We start from the raw sequence: 22,645 nt of genomic DNA on the forward strand, positions 1-22,645 counted from the left end.
TGTCAAACGCATAACCGTTAAGATGAATTTTTAATAGAATTTGACGAGGAGACCGAGAAACTTTAGTGGCGCGTTTCTTCCACACACACTCATCAGTTCTCGTCTGTGGAGTATGCATGTGTGTGTGATATTTGTTTATAAATATTTAAAACAAAACGCACACGTGTTGCACATTTTGAGCTGCTTTCAACATTATTCTCATTCTAATGCTGCTTAAAGTTTAATTTCAAATCCTTTTGCCATGTTACCACAGTGCTTCAAAATGTATGTGCATCCGTGCTCCTGCAATTAGAAAAATATTCAGAAATTTATGTGGTTAGTACAGAACATAGTAGCATGCTATTATGCAACGCCTGAGCGTTTTGGGATTAGGCTATAAATAAATGGCCATTCATTTGGCCAGCTATTACATAATGCCACATAGAGGCAGAGAGAGGAAGTGAATAAAAGAATGAAGCCCTGATGCCAATCAATAATGATAGATTAGCTCTGTCCGGGCATCACACAGTGAGCTCGTAAATTATATACAATCTGCTGTGACTGCTGTATGGGGCTGATGTGCTACGTCTAAGCAAATGAATAGCCAAAACTTTTCGCACACCACATTAATTGAGTGAGTGAGTGAGTGAGTAAGTAAGTGAGTGAGTGAGTGAGTGAGTGTGCGATTTTGGGAAAGCTCATCTCATGTGAGTCAGCCGCTAGCACGTGCCATGTAAACATGACCCATATGAAATGATTCCAGCCATACGCAATCGAAATGTCAATATGTTCATATTGTTGAAGTCTAGTCTGCCAACAGGCTCTTGGTAACAACTACGGCTACAGGTAATTGACAAAGGAGTCAGGAAAACTTTGACTTGAAAGTTTCGCCACGTTTTTTGTTTAACACGCACACCGAACAAGCTGACTAACTTGCATGACATTCCAGTGACTGCCACGTCGCAACCTCAAGTTTCTAGCCCACTCAAGGCAAATGCCATTTGGGATCAAGCGCCAGATGGAGACAAGTCCCCCAGTCAGTTAGCTTTCACATCCAGCTCCCTTCAGTAAGTTGCGTTGACTAAGTTTGCATTGGGTAATTAAGAGCTGTGCAAGTGTTTATTGAGAGAGAGATTGAGTAGAGGAGTCAACTTGGGCTAAGTAGTTGTTAGTTGCTAACTAGTGCTAAACTAGTGCTATTTGACTGTGTAGTTCAAAGTACAACCGCAACATACATATATTTCAGATAATCTTAAGCACTAAGCCGATTAACAGTTCACTTTTAGTTCTCAACAAAATATATATAATAATGCAGGGAATTTAACCAAAACTAACCGTTCTGTTTATAGTGCCAACTTGAACAACTTTCACGTGAAACTAAAAAATCATGCCAAATTGGATTAAAATTTTGACTTGTAATGTTGCTGGGGTAGAGTCGGACCAACTTCAAACTTTCATAACTTTGTCAAAAGTGAACCGATTTTCAAATGGAATATAATTTTTATCATCGTTTGCCCGCTTAATCCATTCTGCATTTAAATTTTGTTAATTTAAAAAATGTAAAATTTTTCGACCCCATCGCCAAGATTCGATATCGATGGTAAGGGTACCCCCTTGTGATTTTCGAAAATTCAAAATTTTAAATCTCAAGTTTTCACTTTTCATCAACTCCTTATATCGTAATTAGTATAAAACAACACTTTATACTTGATTCTGAGAGGTTTCATTTTTTTGTACAAAATCATGCCAAATTGGATTAAAATTTTGACTTGTAATGTTTGTTGTAATGTCGGACCAACTTCAAACTTTCATAACTTTGTCAAAAGTGAACCGATTTTCAAATGGAATATAATTTTTATCATGGTTTGGCATCTTAATCCATTCTGAATTTAAATTTTGTTCAATTAAAAAATTTAAAATTTTTCGACCCCATCGCCAAGATTCGATATCGATGGTAAGGGTACCCCCTTGTGATTTTCGAAAATTCAAAATTTTAAATCTCAAGTTTTCCCTTTTCATCAACTCCTTATATCGCAATTGGTATAAAACAACACTTTAAACTTGATTCTAAAAAAGGTTTCATTTTTTTGTAAAAAATTATGCCAAATTGGATACAAATTTTGACATTCATAACTTTGAAGCTTTGAATGTCATTTTGATCATGGTTTGACCTCGTTAATTATGCTGCATTCAAATTTAATTCGTTTCGTTTAACCAATTTCTTTGATGTGGACCTAGGCTTCGATTTTAATTCAAATTATATGTGTAATTAAATAAATACTTGCTGCCTTTAATTTAGTTATCTCTCTGCTTACATAGTTAACTGATGACTGAAAATTACGCCATTACATTAATATGTGCTTCCCACCCATAGAGTAAATTTCTTGTTAAATGAACAATACTCCACAAATTTAATAATCATAAACTCTTAGTTAACCCTATTCAAAAGGCTTTTTGCCTGACAAATTTAACTCGCTCACTAGTCACTGAACCCATTGCGAATTGCATATTAAAGAGTCAACAAATGCCATATTAGACTCCTGAACACGTTGGCAAAAACTTGGCCAATGTTGAACAGCAACAAAAAGCATTCAATTATGCCAACAATATGCACACATTTCAGTCAAAGCAGACTAACAAACAACAACAATAACAATAACAAAAAATAATGACAACACCAACAAAAAGTGGCAACAAAAACGATATTCATAAAACTATTGCTCCGTGTGCGCTGCCTAACAATAACGAACGAATAGGAAAAACACATAGCGAGCAGAAGTGAATAAGCAGTGAATGCACTGCAATTGGGTGAATATTCTTGTACAACTACAGTAGAGTATGATAGTTTTTCCACTTACTATAAAGTCGTTTTGCCTGCTCGCCTGTGAATGTTTGTGAGTGCCAGTGAACGCTTGTGAATGTCTGTGAATGTCTGTGAGTGTCTGCCTGCCTGTGAATGCCTCATGGCGTTTAGCGCATAAATTGAGCGCAGCAATTTCATTTAAATGTGCACAATAAACTTAGTTCATGACCCCTCAAGCATTTTGGCTTTGGACATGGTGCCATCTTTTTCTATTCCCGTATGTCGGTCTCATCGTCTAAATCACATTAAATTTGCTAGCAAAATGCATAATGCAAGACCTTTTGCATTGGGAGAAGGAGCTGGTTTTAGTTCTCAATTTGGTTCGGGTTCAGGTTCGGGTTTGGGTTCTGTGGGACGGCAGCTGCTATCGTTTGCCGGATGTGCAACACACACGCACACACACATAAGAATACCGTCATTTATACACCCTCATGGTAAGTTTTGCTTTTGTTTGACAATTGAATTCAAATGAATTGCGGTTGAATTTTATAGTAAATCAAAAGTCAGCAAGATGGAGATATACAAAAAGTAACTGCTAAAGTCAAGAAAGTTTTAAAAAATTGCGAAATCAATAAGCACACCATATACGCTTTTAGATATATAGAACCACAGACAGACAGACAGATAGACAGACAGACAGACAGACAGACGGAATACAAAGGTAATTTAGTCGCTTGACATGCTTTTTGAAACTGACAAATGTAGCGATTTGTCATTGGTTTTTCGTGCTCGTGACGTTGTCTTGTTGAGGTTTTCTTTCGTATTCCGCATTTCCATTTTATTTGCATGCGATTGTATTTGTGGACTGTAAGCTTTTGTAGCTCTGACAGTTGTATATAAAGAACTAAATACTGCAGGTCTTTTAACAGTTTGATTATTATTATACTTTATATTATTATTGCTTCATCAAAGTCATCTGTATTGATTTCTTCAAGCGTTAAACTGGCGGCAAAGGAACCAAGGAGCACTTAAATTAATAACGCGTTCTTTTTCCCCTGCAGCTTATTGCGCCTGCAGGTTGCTGCATACAATATTAAGCAATATTTTAAAAGCCTGTCTCTTGAATATTTTATCCATATATACATACATACATATTTACAACGCCTCAACTTAAGCATTTTTTTGAAACGAAAAGAGGGAAACTGAAATTCAGCTGAAAATGTTGCACCTGCAGCTGCCGTTGAAACAATTTTCTTTTGTTTCTTGTTTTATGTTGCTGCCTCAATTTCCGGCAAAAGGCCGACGAGGCTTATCCCTCGCCTCCAGCTGCCTACCCTGACTGACCGTTCCCCTATTCATTTTCACTATTCGCTCAGCTGAATTTCAACCAAAAAAAAAAAAAAACTGAAGAGCTGCAAATAAAATCGTTGTGTTCGAAATTTGTAATACTATTCGAGTAAATTTATTCTTTTTTTTCAACCTATACAGACAGTGTTTCAACTTGTATTTTTAATATAGAACCAGACTGCGACCTAAATATTTTCAACGCTGTTTAATTAAAACAATTCCATTATTATGAGATAACCGTTAATGAATTTGGGGATTTAATAATTTTATGGAATTTTAAGCTCCAAGTGTAATAAAAAATAACTTTATAATTGTAGTCGATTGAATTTATTAAAACTTAAAAAAAAAAGCCTGTGTTCATGCAATTAAGTATGTTAATTGATAAAGTAATGTAAATTATTAAAATTCGCAAAAATTGAAAACAAACCCGATCTTGCTTGAACTTTTACAGTCCCTGAGATGTTGTCTAGAGATGTCGACTCAGCTAATAATGTTGCTTAAGAATTTATGTATACGCTTTACATGGTCGGAGATGAATCGTTTTCCCTGTTACATACATTGCAACGAATACAATATGCCCCTATACTTATTTTAAGAGTAACGTGTATAAAAATCAGTTCAGGGAATGTTGAAGGGAAAGTTGGACGCGAAATCAACAACTTGCTGCTGGCAAAGGACCGTATTATAAAAATTGCGACAAACGACCGGAAGTGGCGCGGCAAAAAAGCTAAAATATACATAGTCATACACACACACACACATACACACACACACACAAGCACACACATTCATATGAAAAAGCTAACCAGCCGGCTCAGCAAAGTCCTGACGTTGACTTCCTCCTCTAGTTTAAATATAGCCAGGCCAAACCTAAAGCCAAACAGTCGACAAACGCCAAACGCATGCCAACAGTGCGAGCCGAGGGATGAGGAAATGGGCGGCAGTGTGCCGTGGGCGGGCGGAAGGTTGAGTTGGGTGGTGGTTGAGTTGGGGGTGAGCTTTGCGACAACAAGGGCGCATCTATCGCAGCGTATATAATGAGCCAGCAGCTCCATGGCCGTTGCTCATTTCCAGGTCGACGTAATTTGTCCATAATTTGTCTGCGTCTTCCACACAGACAGGCAACGCGACTGCGAATCCGACTGCGGCGAGGATTGGATTTTTAGGTAGGGAGAGGGCAGAAGAAAACTGTCTGTGTCTCCGAGTTTTATCTATGGCGCACTTAGACGCTATTTATGTCTTTTTATTTTTATAATATGCATCCGACCGCATCTTTTTTGGGTTCGTGGTTATTTGGGGCCTTTTCTTTGACAACAGAAATGTTCAAAAATTATGATTTTCTGGCAATCACAAATATAGACACGTGTAGTCAAATATAGTCTACTGCTGTTATTAACCTAAAAGTGAGTCTCCCCGCCCACTCTTGTGGAACTGATAAGCGACATGCATGTGGACAGGACATGGCCCAGTTTTGTGGTTGACTGGCCATTAATCTAAGCTGCTCACACGACTGAAACCACGACCCTAAACAATTGTCTCTGATATATGCGGACAACGTGCTAACAACTTTTTCACGCTCACATGCAGAACCTTACATTTAGTCCATGTCTGAGTATGTTTGTGTGCCTAATTAAAATGGACACGAGTTAATCATGTTGATTGTTTTCACTGATTGATTGATTGTTTCGGTTTCAGCATTCGCAGTGGCATTCAATTTGTATTGCGGATCGTGTTACGAGTATGTGAGCTTTTCTAGATGATGAAATAAGTAATGCAATTTCTTTGGAACTTACAAAACTTGCCAATGGAGTTAGCTATTTTGTTGAATGAGCTTTAGCCATAGTTAAATGTATTTTTGTTATTGTTTTCAGTACAAAAGGTTAACAGTTAAAATATTTTAAAACAATTACGTAAAACCAAATGAATGGAAGTTTTAGGCAATTTTTAAAAATCATTATTCTTCGTACCAAATTTAGTTTACATTGATTCTGCATATCATATAACAATTATAGAATAGATGGGTCGAAAATTAAGGATATAAATGTATATCAAACTTACTTTATTTTTTGTGATACCTCAAACGAACTCAATGGTTGTGAATTCGCTAGTGTCCTTAGCATCCACAAATAAATTGGATAAAGTCTGATATCAAAGTCATATAGGAACAATCAGTCAAAAACTAAACCAGCTTTCAATTTTTTTACTAATATGTATCGATATTCTTCTCATTCTGTAAATACGTGTAATATTTTTTAACATAAATGAGAGAACACTTTAAATAATTCACAGAGAATGGGAGAGAAGGTAAGATAAGGAGGGTGAGGAAAAGTGAGAGAATGGGGTGCCCATTATGTGATTTTATTTAAATATATTCATAAGTCTGTTGCCTGTTGACATCGTGCTGTGAAAACAACTGTAATAAAAACAATAACAGCAGCATGAGCAACAGCTGCAATGACAATAACTCTTTCCATTGCATACACACACACATCAACTCACCCACACACACACATACACGTACCTATGCAAACAGCAGCTGTTGCTGTCGTTGCCCACATAAGTATGCTGCACTTTTTTGTTGTTGCAATAACAAGCAAAACTTGCGCACCGAAACGTGAACGCCGCTTGTTTTGTTAAAATCTGTATGTGTGAGTGTGTGTGGGTGTGATTGTGTGCGTGAGTGGGTGTGAATATTTCTTGCGGTTTCCATGTGTGTGTTCGTGTATCTATTGCACCAGCAGCCGCAGCTGTTCTTGCTTTTGCCCCGCTGGCAATGCCTTCCGTTTTTAATTGAAAATGTTTTGTTTTAATTAACTAGTGCGCGTTTTTTATGGCAACCATCTGCCCCTTAGACAGTTTTTCCTGTCACTCCGTCTTGCCTACTCTTTATCTGTATTAAACACATGCTGCCTATCTTTCTAGGCCTGTTAAATGTATCGTTGCTTCAAGTTGTTTAAGCGTTTTGCTCTCCCGACTTGTCCATTGATTTTGATATGTTTGTGCGTTTTGTTATTATTATGACGCGCTTTATTGTCACGCGGCTGCCACAAAATGCTCCATGTGCTGGCCGCATCAAATTTATGTTTACAGCACATGTGGGAAGAGCAATGAAAAGTGAGACAAGGCCAAGTCAAGCAGCGGTAGAAACAATGCCGCATGTCGCACCGGAAACGGAAGCTGCGGTACGCATTTGTGTGTGTGAGTGTGCTCATGTGTGCAACGACACTCAAAATGTTTGGGTTATATGAAGACATAAACATAAAAGTGTTTTATAATAAAGCAAAGCGTGAAATAATTCACAGCACTGTGCTCAAGAGTCCGCACCGAGGCACTGAAGCCAAGCTGACAATTTTTATAGTCTTCTACTGACAAACATTCACACACACGCTTGTACATTAATATACGCCCACTCACACATGGACACGCTGACAATGATGTTAAATAAAATATTGTTTATATGCCAACATAATAAATGGTCATAGCCGGGACATATCAGAGGACTCATAAAGCGCACGTTAGTCATCGCTATCAAACAAACACCTAACATTATTAAAGTCATAGAGCTTTTGAAATTCGACCATAAGAGTTAGAATGAGCGAATGCTATACGCTTTGCGATAATAACAATTATGACATATGTGCTAAACGAAATAGTCACTGGACATATTAAATATTAAACTTCAACTTTAACTTTCATTTGTACATATTTGGTTCTATTCGCTATAACACACCATATGTTAAGCGCATTCACCTTCATTATTTAACTAATGGTTTTAGTATTTACTAATTGTCACGGGAATAATTGTCCGGCTGACCTAGTTGAGGGTCTCATATGTCAGAGAGAAAGAGAACGACCTAGAGACGGAGAGTTTCCGGAATACAAAGAATTAGTATGCCAAGCATAGGGAGCAAGGGTCAGCAGCTGGTTGGCTAACCCCAAAAACTGTGAGAGAAAAGCGGGTAGTTGCAAAGTTTTGTATTGCCTTTTAGTTTTGGAAAATTGCTAATTTATTATTTTGCGCATTTAAATATTTTAAGTGTCCCGCAGGATTTGCACTCTCATGCACATGAACGAACATACACATACACACACACACGCGCTCACTTTTGCCAGATAAACTTGCAAGGACACTAAAAAATTTGTCGCCAGCCTGGATCCCGCTGAGTCCTGTGTCCTCCGTCCTCCGTCCTCCGTCCTTCGGCCTGTGTCCTGTGTTTTGTGTTATGTGCACGCTGCCAACAGCCACGTTACAAGTTAATATAATTTTAATGAAAATTAACATGAAGCCAGGCACTTTTTGCTTCACATGCTTTAATTTCCCAAAAGACGTGGCGACACCGTCAGCCCTGACAGCTGACACGTATTTGTGTGTGCGTGTGGCTTGGTGTTTGTGTATGTGTGTGTGTAGGAGAGAAAGGACACGGGTTAGTGCTGGTTTATTACACACGCTGAGCGTTACGTTAGGCACATAGTTAAGCAAGCCGACTGCCATTTAAGCTGCTCTCATTTTCATTTTCATTTTCTCTCTTTGCGAGCTCGCTTAGTTATATAACTTTCAGCTCTTTGCTTAATTTGTCGGTGCTGCTGTTGCTGTTGCTGCTGCTGTTGCTGCGGCTGTTGCACGTTTAGACGGTTGAGTCAAGTGCGTTCTCGTGTTGGGATTTACGCAACTAATTTTACATAGGCAAAATGGCTGAAATGGCTGCTTTGATTTATAATACCTAAAGAGGATGGCAAGCTAGCTACACCCCGACATACTCGTTGGCTACAGTCTCTATAGTCTTTGTACACGCTGATTTTTCACCGCTCCAATGTAGGTGGGCGTGGCTGGCAACAGTTCATAAGCCTTTGAAACTTGGCACGCGCTCGTTGGCTCGAATTTTGCATCACACAAAGCTCCCGTGCCACACACCCAACCACCCACACACACACACACACATCCACACACATAGTCTATTTGTGGAATCAACTTTTGGTGGTTTCCAAACAGCTCGCTGCCTTTGTCGTATGCATCGACATAGCCAACTGCTTGTCAAGTTTCAATATGTCGCTGCACTTTGATGATTGAGCTGAGATTCTGCACTAACCATACAAGGACATGAACAGAGACTGCAACCTATCTCGCTGACAGAGTCCCGAATAATTTTGAGGAGAAAGGGACAGAGTTACAATTGCTTATAAATATATTTATTTTATTATTTTATTATTTCAATGACGACACAAAAATTGCAATTGTAATAATATGTCAAGAATGATACTGACATCCCAAGCGTCAATTGGCAATCAATTACAATCATCATCAATTACAGTTAGTTAGCTGCACAATCAATATGTAAATGCCAAAGAAAACTAATGACAATTTGGAATAAAGTTCAGTTTGTCATCAAATTGAATGTCAATTTGTCAAAATGCAGTTGATCATTAGTCTAATCCTCTCAAGTCGTACTGTCTCTACTGGGCAGTCGCAACAGTGAACAACAAATATCCTTCACCTCTGTCATTTGTTGATCACTCATTAACGCGAATCAGTTGCTGGTAGCTGTATACTTTGGCATAGACTTAGGAATATAAACAGACGGCTCATTGGGGACTGTCAATTAGTTAATATATTTGTGAGCATTTTTATCGGCAATCGCTAATAAATAAATTCCATGACCTTTAGCAATTTGCAACAGATCAAGTGTCAGAGGATATGTTTTCCTGTTCCCCTCTTTGTCTTTGGCCATAACAAACAGGACGCAACGCTTTAACACAATATCAAATAGCAACGACTCTTCAACGACTCTGTCTGTCTGTCTGTCCGTCTGTCTGTCGGTCTGTCCGTCTATCTGTCTGTCTGCTCCTTTCTAGATGCTGAATGCTGTTGCTTTTGCTGTGGCTGTTTCTGGTGTTGGCATCTTTTGCTATCGCTGCCTTTTTTTATTAGCTTTGTCTTTCAATCTGTCTCTCTGCCTGTTATGTGTTTTTTATTTTATTTGTTCCCCTTGATGCTGCTGTACGTCTTGTTGCTGCTGCCAGCGACAAAACAAAATCGATTTTTATTTGCCAATAGCATTGCAAGCTCTCAGTTTGTTTGCCGCTTTTGTTGTCAGAGATATTAAATGGTTTGCTTTGCAGCATCTGCTGGCTTGACTCTGGCTACTTGAAGGCATTTCAAATCGAGTGGTCATTTAACTATTCAATGTTTACTATATGTTCTAATCGGCATCTTTATGATTTTATCTAAAAATAACAATTTTAATTAGCAGATGTTCAGCACTCGCTATGCCTCAAAAACTTTTGTGTAATTATACGAATTTGAATTCATTGATTTTGCAATTATGGCAAAATGGGAGGCGGGTTGGAAAGTTTTGAGCATTAAATTTAAATAAATTTGCAAAGATTGTGAATGGTATCTTTAAATTATAATTAATAAGCGTGGTGCTGGCATTTAAGCTGCTGTTGCCGTGGCAACTCGTTGGTTGTGCTCCTAAGGACGCTGCGAATTAAAGAATTCCTGGTATTGTAATTAAGCAAATGGCGCTTCAGCCTAATGAGCTTAATTCTCAGCCATCACCGAAACTCCAAAGGATGAACGGCGAATGGCGAAATGTTGCACATTGTTTTGCTTTTGTCATATGTCAAAGATGCTAAAGTGCCCGCCGGTTGAATGTACAACATGATAGCAACAGCAACAGCAACAGCCACAGCCACAGCAGCAGAAGCAGCACCAGCACCGTCAACGAGCTGCAAAGGATGCTTGGCCTGAAGTCACAAGGACTTCAGCCTTGATTGGGCATAGACAAGAAGTGCCACCATCAAAGCCAGCAACGGCATATCAGGCGCTATCTAACACACGCTCCCCCATGTCCCCCCTGCACCCCCCTGCACCGTCCAGTCCCGCATAAATGTCAGCTTTTGCAATGCCCCACAGCGACACGTTGCTTTTTGGGCGCTTTGCACTCAACGTTAGCCCACTTTAGCGCCGTTGTATTCGTGTACTCGTCAGCTTTTGTTTCTGCAAACGAAAAATGGAGCACACGGCAGATTTAGATACTGATAGTATAGTATGTATGCATGCAGGTGTATGTGTGTGTGAACGAAGTAGGTGTGTACTGGTGTGTAAAGTGCCTGCCTAACCAATTTGTGTGCCATACAAACTAATGTGCTTTGATGTAGCTGCTGTCGCCTTAGTTTAACAAGTGCCATCACCACAAAAAGCACTGCCTACTTTTTTGGCCGGCTTTTGACGGCAACAACCACATAGACATCGATCAAATTAAGCAAACACATTTTTTGTGGGCACCTCATATATATACATGCACACACAGACTCGTTATTCGGCTTTAGAAAATGATTCAAGCTGACAAGAAAAGTGTCACACAATACTTTATGTTCCGCAAACGCATTGCGCATACGCCGCTGGAGCCGCGCCCAGACTCGGCAGCTGCAATGTGTGTGAATCAATCAAAATCAGCGCAAAATTATGTCGAAAATTGAATTATTGATTCGATTAAAGCACACCTCGAGACACGCGCGCACTCACACACACACACAAACACACACACACACACACTTAAGCACACACTCAAGTAGCAAATAAATAAATAAGCAGCGGCGAGAAGCTGCCTGAGTATGCGGGAGGAATGAAAAGCTTTGCCATTTTAGCAAGCCGGGCGATCAAATTACACACACACGCACATCTACATGAGTATTAGTATTACAGTTACATTTACCGTTCACTTATGTTGTGCCACGCAGGCACATTAAAGGCCACAAATCGTTTCAAGCTCTCAATATGCAAACACATTCCCATTCACTTGCTGTTGCCCTGTCTCTCTCTCTCTCTCTCTCTCTCTCTCTCTCTCTCTCTCTCTCCTCTTTCTATCTCGCTCTTTCTGCTGTTGTGTGTCGCTTGTCGTCTGTGCGCCAATTTGCAATTCGCAATTCGCTTAATCGTCTATATTATTTTATACACACACTCATGCGCAAATTTAGAGTGGGATTATACTCGTACCATCATCCATCGATTACAGTCACTTATTTATGTGTTTTCTTATTTCTGCGGCATTTTCAGTTTGCTTGATTTATGCTATGGCATTTACTGCTTTTTATATACCCTTAGCTTGGTCAACATAGCAACTTATTTGGATTCATTAAAAAGCTGAAAATTCAAATAGAGATTTACATTCATAAAAACTCAATAATGTTTATTTATTTATATTATAAAAAAAATTTTAATTTCTCTAATTATTAACAATATTTGTCATCATCAAAACAATTTTAAATTTTTTTTAAGAGAATTAACTATTTATATATATATATTTATTTTAAGGCACTAAGCACTTCGGCTTCAGAAATATGATTTCCTATTTTTTGCATTTCCCTCGTCTTATTAATAGCTGTGGGCTATGAAAGCGGCAGGAAAAGCAGCCATGTGCTGCTCTCCGCCATTTTGTGTGCGCAATTAAGCGTTTGATGTGCGCTTTTCGTTTGAAAATTAGGCGGAGCAGTCAAAGCAGCCGGAGGCAACCTAACATCTTTCATAAATAATTTATGCGATTTGTTTGCAGGTTTTTATTAATCCCAATACATTTGTGGGTATAACTCACAATCAGTCTGTTGGTCGGACTATCTGTGTGTGTGCAGATTTATAGTTTAAACTGAGATTTTAAATCAATTTTAAAATGGCATTTCATTTGCAAATCTGCATTCCAAAATGACAGCCACATTAATATGTGGTTTCTGAATTCTACTTGCTTATGTATGACTGTGTGGGTGTTTGTTGGGTGTGGATAGTCATTAGTGCTGGTTACTCGTGGCAACAGATTCAAAGTATTTTCAATATGCACTGAGATGAATAACTTAATACGCATTTTGTGCAGCAAAATTTTACAAAAAAAATTATATTTACACCAATTAATTTTATATTTTTTAATTTATGGTGTAAATTTAAACTGACTATAGTGCCTTACTTTAAATATGGGATATTTTTTCATCTTTAGTTGATTGTATATAACTTACGTAAAGACAATATGAAATGTTTTTTTTTCTAAATTTTAATAAATGCAAAAGTTGTGATACTGATTTGAATAATCTATTAAATTTGCCAAAGTGCTTGACAAACACTTAATGTGAAAAGTATTAACTAGAAGCACGTATATAATTAAAGTATCTAACTCACATATAGCTGAAAACATGGAATTATGAGCATCTGGCTAACAAGGATAAGCTGCCCTATCCTTACTGCTTTTAAATATTATGCAAAGCACTTAAATGAGACTTTGCACTTACACAAACAACACATGCTTACGGCTGATAACTATGTGTGTATCTGTGTATGTGCACAGACTCACTTATCCATTTATTTACTTGAACTCTATGGCTCTTTCTCTCGACTGGCCAGCATGAAAAGTTGTTCTGCATCAGATCGCACTTGTTTCTAGTGTTGCCATAAAACGCTGCTCGACAGCCATGCAACAAATTGCGTTAGAAGTCTGAACTCTTGCACCTGTGCTGCAAACTATGCTCCCATCCTATCCCTTATTCTCCACCTGTCTCCATTCTCAATTCTCTATTGCTCTATATATCTATAGTAAATATGATAAATCACCATACCCTCGAATGCTGCTGCTGCTGCTGCTGTTGTCCATGACAAATGACGCAGAGCCACGTGCAAAAGCCCCAGAGATTCTGGCAATGCTCCACATACACAATAATCGATGCGATTTGATGCATGCCAACTGTATATTATAGGTACATGTACTACATACATATATGCAGTATACGTACTCATACAGTTACAAGTACAGACCATGGCCATGCATATATAATATTTATATATCAGCATGTTTATGTCTCCTAAATGTGTAGCATAAATATTCATTTTTATGGCTAAGACAAGGGCAACTCTGTGTTGCTGTGTGTATCTGTACATATATTTGTATTCAATATATGTACGAGTATATGTGTGAGTGTTATGCAGTCAAAATGGCGGCAGCTTGCCATGCTCATTGCGGCGGAAACGGAAGTGCTTAAGAAGTAAGCAGAAATCATAAACGAAAATCACGTAATGCCTTTCGTGTGCGGAAGAGCGGCACAGCGGCACAGCGGGTCGGGGCAACTAAGTGAGTAGGTTGCCTCAAGTGGCAGGTGTTGCAGCAATGATTTTCAATTTTACGCGTGAAAGTCATGCGCTAATTTCGTTGTTGCCATTTGCCTATTCATTGTCATTTGCCACACTTTGTGTCTCCTCGTCCGCTCCACGACAACCAATTGACATTAATGACACGCCAATTTGCCCTAATTGAGATGCTAGCTAACACCAGCCAGCATTGTTGTTTCTGATATTGTACATTTTTTAATTATAGTAGACTGTTCGAATCTCGTTTTATTTTTATTTCCCTTTCTATATCTCTCTTCCCTTACTTTTATCTTCCTTTCTTTCTCTGGATTTTAAGTTAATTAGCCTTTATCTGCACAAGCTGTTGATTTCTCATTTGATCTTGCGTTTCCAGCACGCCCCCCAGCTAACTAGTGCTTAAAGCGCATGTCTATGCATGAGCATAAGCCAAAGGAAAATCACGTCAAAGGTGCAATATTGAACTTTTGCTATAGCTTTTGAAAAAGTCGTCAGATTCACAGGGTCTCGTTTTAACGAGCATATCACAGCTCTCCATCCATTCGCTCTATTCATGCAAATCCTTTCAATACGTATGCAAAGACTTTTACTTTGGCCCCAGCAAAAATGCGTTGAAAATATAAAAGTCACGTAACTGGCTGTCGTTTCCGGTTGGGCCGCACACGCGCCAAGCCACATACTACCAATACTACCACTACTACTATACCACACACACCCACACACTCACATAAGCACGCACACTTACTTAGTTGGAGCTTAAGCATTTGTTTGTATTTGACCGCTTTGATTACGCTTCGATTTTTGCCATGAAAAGCAAAGAAAAATGTGTGAAACTTTTTCCTGTTCGCCAAATTGTTAGCCCAAGTTTTGGCTTTAGTTTGTGCTTTCTCCTTTTTTACTTCGTTTTTTTATTATATTCTACTCTGTGGTATTAGTGAGAAAATTACTTTATTTATCTGCAATATTGAAAGTTGCCTCAGCAACCATTCACTACTAAGTATATAACATATTTATACATATATACTAAACATGTATACTAGCTATATGCATAATTTATGATCTATATATGCTTTTAGCTTCGGAACTGCACATAAAAAAGGCTTCTAAAGCGCATAGTTTTTATGCAAATTGACCGAAAAATATAGTGTTTGAATTTTTGTGGTTAAGAAGAGATGGCTTATAAATTTAAATTGCCACATGTAAAATGAGATGTTATAGTCTAGACAATATATTAACTGATGACTTTGGCACAAGTGGATGCCGGAACAAATGCAAAAATTTAATAGAAAATTCTGTTAAAGGTTTAACGACAATCTGAGGTCTAAGGCAACAGCCAAATGGCTAGACAAATAATTTAGAGCACAGACAAACAAACAGATACACACTTGTGCATTGACGTAAAAATAACTTTTGCCATTAGCAAACCGGTAACAGTCAACAGTCAACTTCTACTTCATTTTGATGGCGCGCTAAATTGTGCAAAATGAATAAAAAGAGAATATCAAAAGGCTGCAACAGCGGGCAAAAATACTGTGCTTACCAACAGCACACACACACACCTAGAAGGATACGATGATGCGTGTGCTGGCATCATTTTCATACGAGGCGCAAACTTCTTCTATGCTCGTCACATACATAAGCGAAGCCTAAGCAGACAAGGGGGCGTGGCGAGGGTCGCTGACATGCAACGCGCTTTCAATTTCAGCATGAATAAATGTATGTGTGTGTGTGTGTGAGTCTAGGAAATCTTAAAGCGTAGACAGGAAATATTTTGTTGCCTGCTTTTTTGCCGCTGCTGTCATTTTTCTTTACTTTCTTTGTACACGTCACCATCAACACTGCTTTCCCCATCATTATCATCATCATCATCATCATCATCATCAGCTGGCAATGGTGATCATCATTTATGGCTTCTACTGTTTGGTTTTGTGTGCAAGTCCTTTGCTTTTTATTTTGCACAGGCACATATACACACGGACACTCATATGCTCACATAATTGTGTGCGTCCTTGCACGACTTTTCTACTGCATACTTTTAGGCTCGACTCGGTTTTAGTTTTTTACGTGTGTTTGCTTTTAATAGCCATCTGTTTGCCTTGCTGTCAACGTTTTATGCGTGACAAACAAACACACACACACACACATCCACACACTCACTTGAGACGCAGAAACTTGCGTGACTGCTTAGGAAATTTTGGCAAAAAAAATATATAAAATTTAACAAACAAAGGGGAAAAGTCTTAAAACTATGATAAATATTCACATTCGCCTTGAAAATGAGTAGCTGGACAGCAGTACAAATGTGTATAAAGCAACGCTAATCAAGGGGTTAAGCGACTGTCACACCACCTCCCTGTAAATTATGACTATTGATTCGTCAACCAAATATGGTTTCTGTTTTTATTTCTGCATACACGTATGTCACATAGTACAGATGAAGTAACATAGTAGGCATTTTATTAACTCCTGTGTCATATATATGGTTGTTGTTCTTGTGTTACGCCTTTGATTATGATTTTCATATTTGTTTGCCCAAAATGTCAAACATGTCAAATTAATTTTCATTCGAGTATATTTGGTTTGCTTTCTAGATAATTGAATGGCATTTTTATTTGTCCATTTCATATGACAATTTTCTGCTGTCAGTCTATTTATTTGTTTTGCGGCTTTCGCATTTATGTTGATAAAATTTATGAATAATTCAATTTGTAAATATCTAGAATCATATCTGTGTAATGTAAAGTCAGAGTTTCTATCAATCCAAAATAATTTTCACAGAGTTATTTATTGGAAACAATTAGTAAACAATTCTAAATTAATTATAAATATAATTCAAAGCATGAATGAAATGAGAAATTAATTGACAAACGTGTGACGAAAGCTTTTCCGTATTTATAAACCTTAATAAAAGTATTCTACAATATTTATTAAAGGCATTAATAAAAATTCATAGTTTATTGGCATATTTAATGTTTCAAAAGTAACTGAATGTGGGCTTATTTATTTCTTAGCTCCTGCTTCATATTATATACTTAAATCCTAGCAGTAATAACCTTTTCCATTGCGTGAATCAGATGAAGCCAAACTACAGCCCTGTTTTATTTCACATTAGTAACAATAATAATAAAAACAACAACACTCGCGGCAGGAACAACAACAGGGATACAACTCACATTAAATAAATTATTCAGTGGGAGCAATAATGAAATTTGTAAGAAATGTATGCTAATCACACGAACACACACAAACATTCGTATTGATATGTGGGTGTGTGTTGTGGTCGCATTGAAGGCTAATCAAACACATGCCTCGTCAACGAAAAAAGCACACAAGCTATTAGATTAAGTAGCGATTTTAGCCATTAATCAATAACCCCAAGGGCTGACACATGAAACATATAGATCATGAAATCAGTATACGTACTTGAACCACACTTTATTAATTGTTATTATTAATATGTGGTAACTATCAGCTAGCTCAAATAAATATCATTTACATGAGTCAGTGAAGTGAGCAAACAGCAAATTATTTTGAGCACATGAAACCAAGCAATCAAATGCACATCAGAAGCAAAATTATAGTGGACCTGAATTGACGTTGCAGCTAAACATTAGACAAACATAAAAAAGCAAATTTCTTTAATGTGCGCCACGAGGTATGCAATATTAAGAAAGGGAAAAAGAAAAAAAAACAGCGACGATAAGAGAGTGCTTGACTGACTCAAAGGGTGGGTCAAGCGGAAACGGAAATACGTAAGCAGGTAGCAAGTATAAAAAAGCGCAAAAAATAAAGAAAAAAAAGAAATAAAGTTGCCAAGCTGTAGTTGCAGCTGCAACTGCTCGCTTATTTCGAATATACTTAAGAGTAAAGTACATATTTTACTTAAACATAAGCAATGGCTATTATTTTAAGTTGGCCACGCGCTTGCTGATTTAATTTCAGGCTATTATGCGCCCACAATGCCAACGGTAAATGTATAGAAACATAGAAAGAGCGAAATATAAAAACAGACCCAAAAGCAAACGGAGCAACAAACCGCAAAATGTAGAGCCAGCTAAAGCGTGCCTCACTTGTCGAGCAAAAGACTTACTTCAAGTAGAGAATGCACTTTATAGATACCCTATGAAAAGCAAATTTAAACTACAATGTGATCTGATGGAGCTCAACAACTTTCAAATGATTATTAATCAAAAAAGAGATTATTATATTTATATATTAATACTTTTTACAACTTTTGCGACAGTTAAATAGATGTTTGTGAGACGTTCAAAATTTTGAGATTTCAGCTCTAAATATGCTTTAAGATCAAAACATTTAAGTTTGTTTGCAGCTTTAATAAGCTTTTAAAAGCTTTAATTAATTACATGTATCGCATGCGATATACCCTTTATAAAATCACGTGCACTCAATGTTTTGTGTGTATATGTCTGTGTGTGTGTGTATAACTGTGGCTGACCAGTGAAGTTGGTTAGCAAACTTGGACTGAAAGCTGGTTAAGAGTTTGCTGCTGACTGAGTTTTGTTTTGTGCTGTTGCATTTCTTTGTTGTTTTTTGTTGTTTCTGGGCGCAGATTTAGGTCGAGCATCTGAATGAGTTCACATTTTACAGCTGCTGCTTTAGGTTCACTTCTCCCGTCGGCATTTTTCGCTCTTTTGTGTTTATTATTTTGATTCTCATGCTGATTCTATTTTTCCTGCCTGGGTCAACATTCAAAATAGAGTAGCCTTGTTTAGGAGCAAGCAAACCGAGGTAATTTTACTTTCCGATTGCTTATTGGCAAGGCAGAATAAATGTAAATTCGAAATACATTTAGCATCGTCCAATTACATGCATCGTTTGCCATTTTGAAATCAATTTTAACATTTACAAGAATAAGCAACTCAAAGCTCAATTTTTAGATAAAAACTTGGAGCTAGCCAATACCAAGATTTCAAGTGGAATATGCTCTAAGGAATTATTGAAAACTTCAGTAAATAACTGGAATGCAATTATAAAACCTAGACAGCATATTCTGGTAAATTGTTGATTTTAATTTCATGTTGATTTTAGTTTAAATCAAACCAAAAAATTTGTTCAGGGTCAGCTCAATAAGTCATAAAAATATTTTTTTTTTATTTTATCTGTTGAGCTGAGTACAAGAGTCAACAGAAGCTTTTATTTAATTGAAATTCAAACAGTTTAGACAAAAACGAACTATTTATATAAAAAAAAAAATAACATCGAAACTGTCTAGACTAAAAGCTAATTCTTCAACTAAAAGTGCCGCTAAAAGCCTACAACTTACTCATGACTACAATCAAAGCGCAGATTTAATTTCCCATTGCATTTGAGTACAAGCCGCTTTGATTACCAATCCGCAACCCCAACAAGCTAAACCCTTGCCACATGCCACATGCCACCTGCAGCCTGCTACCTGATACCTATGTAAGCGCAATCACAAACCGAGAGTCGTAATGTGTGTGTGTGTGTGTGTGCTTAGGCATTTGAAACCTGATTAGGCAAGCACTTCAAGTGCCGACTGCTGAATGAGGTTGGGGGGCAGCTTGCGAGTGAGTAAGCCAATTGCCACACACCCATTGTGGCACGGCATCACAGCACCCGTGCAGCACGGCTGCAGCTGAGTGAAATTTATTGTTTCAAGTTAATGCCACTTGATGGATTATTTGCTTATATCTGCCACTTTGATTTCTGTTGCTGCTGCCTGTTTGCTCGTTGTCGGTTTGCCTTGATTTCTTTTATTTAACAGCTCGTATTGTGTTTGCCCTTTGTATCTGGCTCTGTAATATGATAGTCCATGCGAGGCAAGACAAGCTGAGGCAATTGACTTTTAAAGCATTTTAACTGCACTTTTCAGTGTTGCTTTTGGATGGATCTCAGAAGTATTTCATCTGTTTACTTTGTTAAGTTATCGATCGATTGCAGAGTTCGTCATGACCCAACGTAGCTCTCATCAACTATTCAAATTAATTGTAAAACTTTTCATTTTCGGTCAGCACACGTGTCACCGTTCTAAGAGATATATATAGTATATGTACAAATATGAATCTTGTTCGTGTCTACACATCCTATTTGGCATGTTCTCGTCCTCATCCTCGCTCTGGTCCTTGAGGCTTGTCATCAAAAGCAGCAGTGAAAGTTTTCGTGAGCCACGACAATATTTACATGCTGCATTAAACTTGCTCTAGAGTTATGGCCCAGTTCGGACAACTTGTGTGTAAAGTTTAAGAGCCTAAAATGTCCTTTCATTGCGTTTCCTTTGCCGTCTTTGTCGACACATTAAAGTTGCGCATACGTCAGGTTATTCTGTCCCTTGGCCAGTTATGTGATTTATGTGCAAGTTTCAACTATCTTAGGCTGAAGGTATTTTAATAATTTAAACGGCAAAATCTGAGCCGTGCTGCGCATCCTGGTCTGACGCACTGGCGCACTGCCAAGCCACGTTGCGCTGACTGAGCCGAAAAATGCAAAAATATCCTCGGCATGTTGACAATGGCGCCAACACAAAGCGCATTTGGCAAACGCCTGCAGCAATGCAATGTGTGTGTGTGTGTGTGTGTGTGTGTGTGCATAAGGATGTAAAGATGTGTTCAGCAAAAGTGAAACAGCAACAATGTACACTTTATATATATCTATCTTTATATGTATATATGCATGCATACTAAGAGCCAAAGAAACTTGTATATAGTACTGCGTCGAATATAGAAGAAATAAAAAGTAGGTTATGCACAGACAGCATTTTAATATGATTTTCATGGCTTACTTTCTGCCAGACCAACACGACAGACGACAGACATACTAGCACTTGCACTAGCACTTCAAAAAAAGCCGAGTCAAATTCGGTCGCTCGACTTGACTCGACTCACTGACTCACTGACTGACTGACTGACTGACTCAATGACTGACTGACACAGAAATGCACAAGTTGCGTATACGCTACATGTGCAAACAAACAAATACGAATAAAAGCAAACGGATGAAATAACAAGGACTTATATGCAAATAAATGATTCTGTCATAATTGCAAAATCAAATTAAAGTCTTATACATAGTTCCATTATGAGTGAATTATATAAATACCTTTAATATTATAAGTATTTTTTTGAATTTCCTTTGTTGTCAATAATTCTAATTACAATTTAAAGCATATCCTAGTATTATCAAATTTTCTGCTACAAAAGTATTTTATAAAGATATTTAAAACTTTTTTTGAAATTTTTGTAATCACAAACTGTTAAAAGATCGTCAAGTTTTTATTAATATGTTAAAATGTATGTATGTATCAGGAGCTTTAAAATCCTTTTAAAGAAATCATTCAATTAAAGAAACATTATTTTGTAGTCTGTGTTAGCATATAACAGAATTACATGAATATAAAACAGACAACAGTCTCCAAAAAGTAATCAGACAATTATAGATAAGCCTTTGCAATGGCATTGAGCTGTCACAGTCTTGGTGCTTTCCAACACTGACATTTAAGCTAATCTTTTTTACTATGAGTATATGTGATAATGGTATGGTATTTGTACAATGTACATGCTTATTTGGGAGAACATGTCGATATTGTGTTGTCAGTATATTTCGGAATATTTAAGTAGCTAAATATATTGTATGCACTTACACAGGAAGTCGCGTTGTATCCTTTCAGTGGCATTTACTCCGCTTTTTGTTTCTGCTTTCTTATTTTTTGGTTTTTGTTTTTTTTCTTTTTCTTTGGGTGCTTTTTACGGCCTTTGTAATAAAACCAGCCTGAGGGAATCTCGTTGTGCCCGTTGTTGTTGTTGTTGTTGTTGTTATAACTCTCTATGTTGTCGTTGTTGTTGTTATATTTGCTGCTGATGCTGTTGCCTTTAAGGGCGTGTAAGCATTGAGCAAGTTTTATGCAGCAAACAAGACGCACGCATCATCAATTGAGCGGGCGGTTTGATGGCAAGAGAGGGTTGCCGTACGGAAGAATGGGCGCAACAAGGATCAATGGCAAACAATTGAGCAAAAAATATGGCAAAGTATTTGTGCGGATGCGAGGCATCAATTTTGGCCTTGCCTTTGCGCACTGACGCCTTGGGCCTTATTTAAAGTAGGGAAGCGCGAGCGATGCGAACTTTATTTATGACTCAATAATGTGTATTTTGATTTATGCATTGTGGGCGCGAACGCCGCAAAGTATGCCTCGCTTTTGGCTCGCACTCACTCACTCACACACGTAGACGGACACTCAGTTATTGTTGCTGTTGTTGTTGCTGTTGCTGTTGTTGCTGCCTGAAGCAAGCGACACAATTTGCATAACAACACAAAAGTAAAGAATGTTTTGCTTTTTTGCACGTGCACTTACTACGTTCCGCACACACAAACACACACACACACTCACACACACTCGCACTCGCAGTCGAACACAAATC

At 37.8% G+C, this 22,645-nt stretch overlaps 1 long non-coding RNA gene across 1 annotated transcript; it reads right to left on the minus strand.

Annotated features, from left to right (window-relative positions):
• LOC117791028 lies at positions 1-22,267 on the minus strand. Its single transcript, XR_004618014.1, has 2 exons — positions 21,868-22,267; positions 1-282 (listed from the first exon to the last, which is right to left on the minus strand). It is a non-coding gene; the product is annotated as an uncharacterized LOC117791028 (long non-coding RNA).
• Positions 22,268-22,645: the final 378 nt, after the last annotated feature.

The sequence above is a fragment of the Drosophila innubila genome (assembly GCF_004354385.1).
Source record: "Drosophila innubila isolate TH190305 chromosome 3R unlocalized genomic scaffold, UK_Dinn_1.0 2_E_3R, whole genome shotgun sequence".
NCBI lineage: Eukaryota > Metazoa > Arthropoda > Insecta > Diptera > Drosophilidae > Drosophila > Drosophila innubila.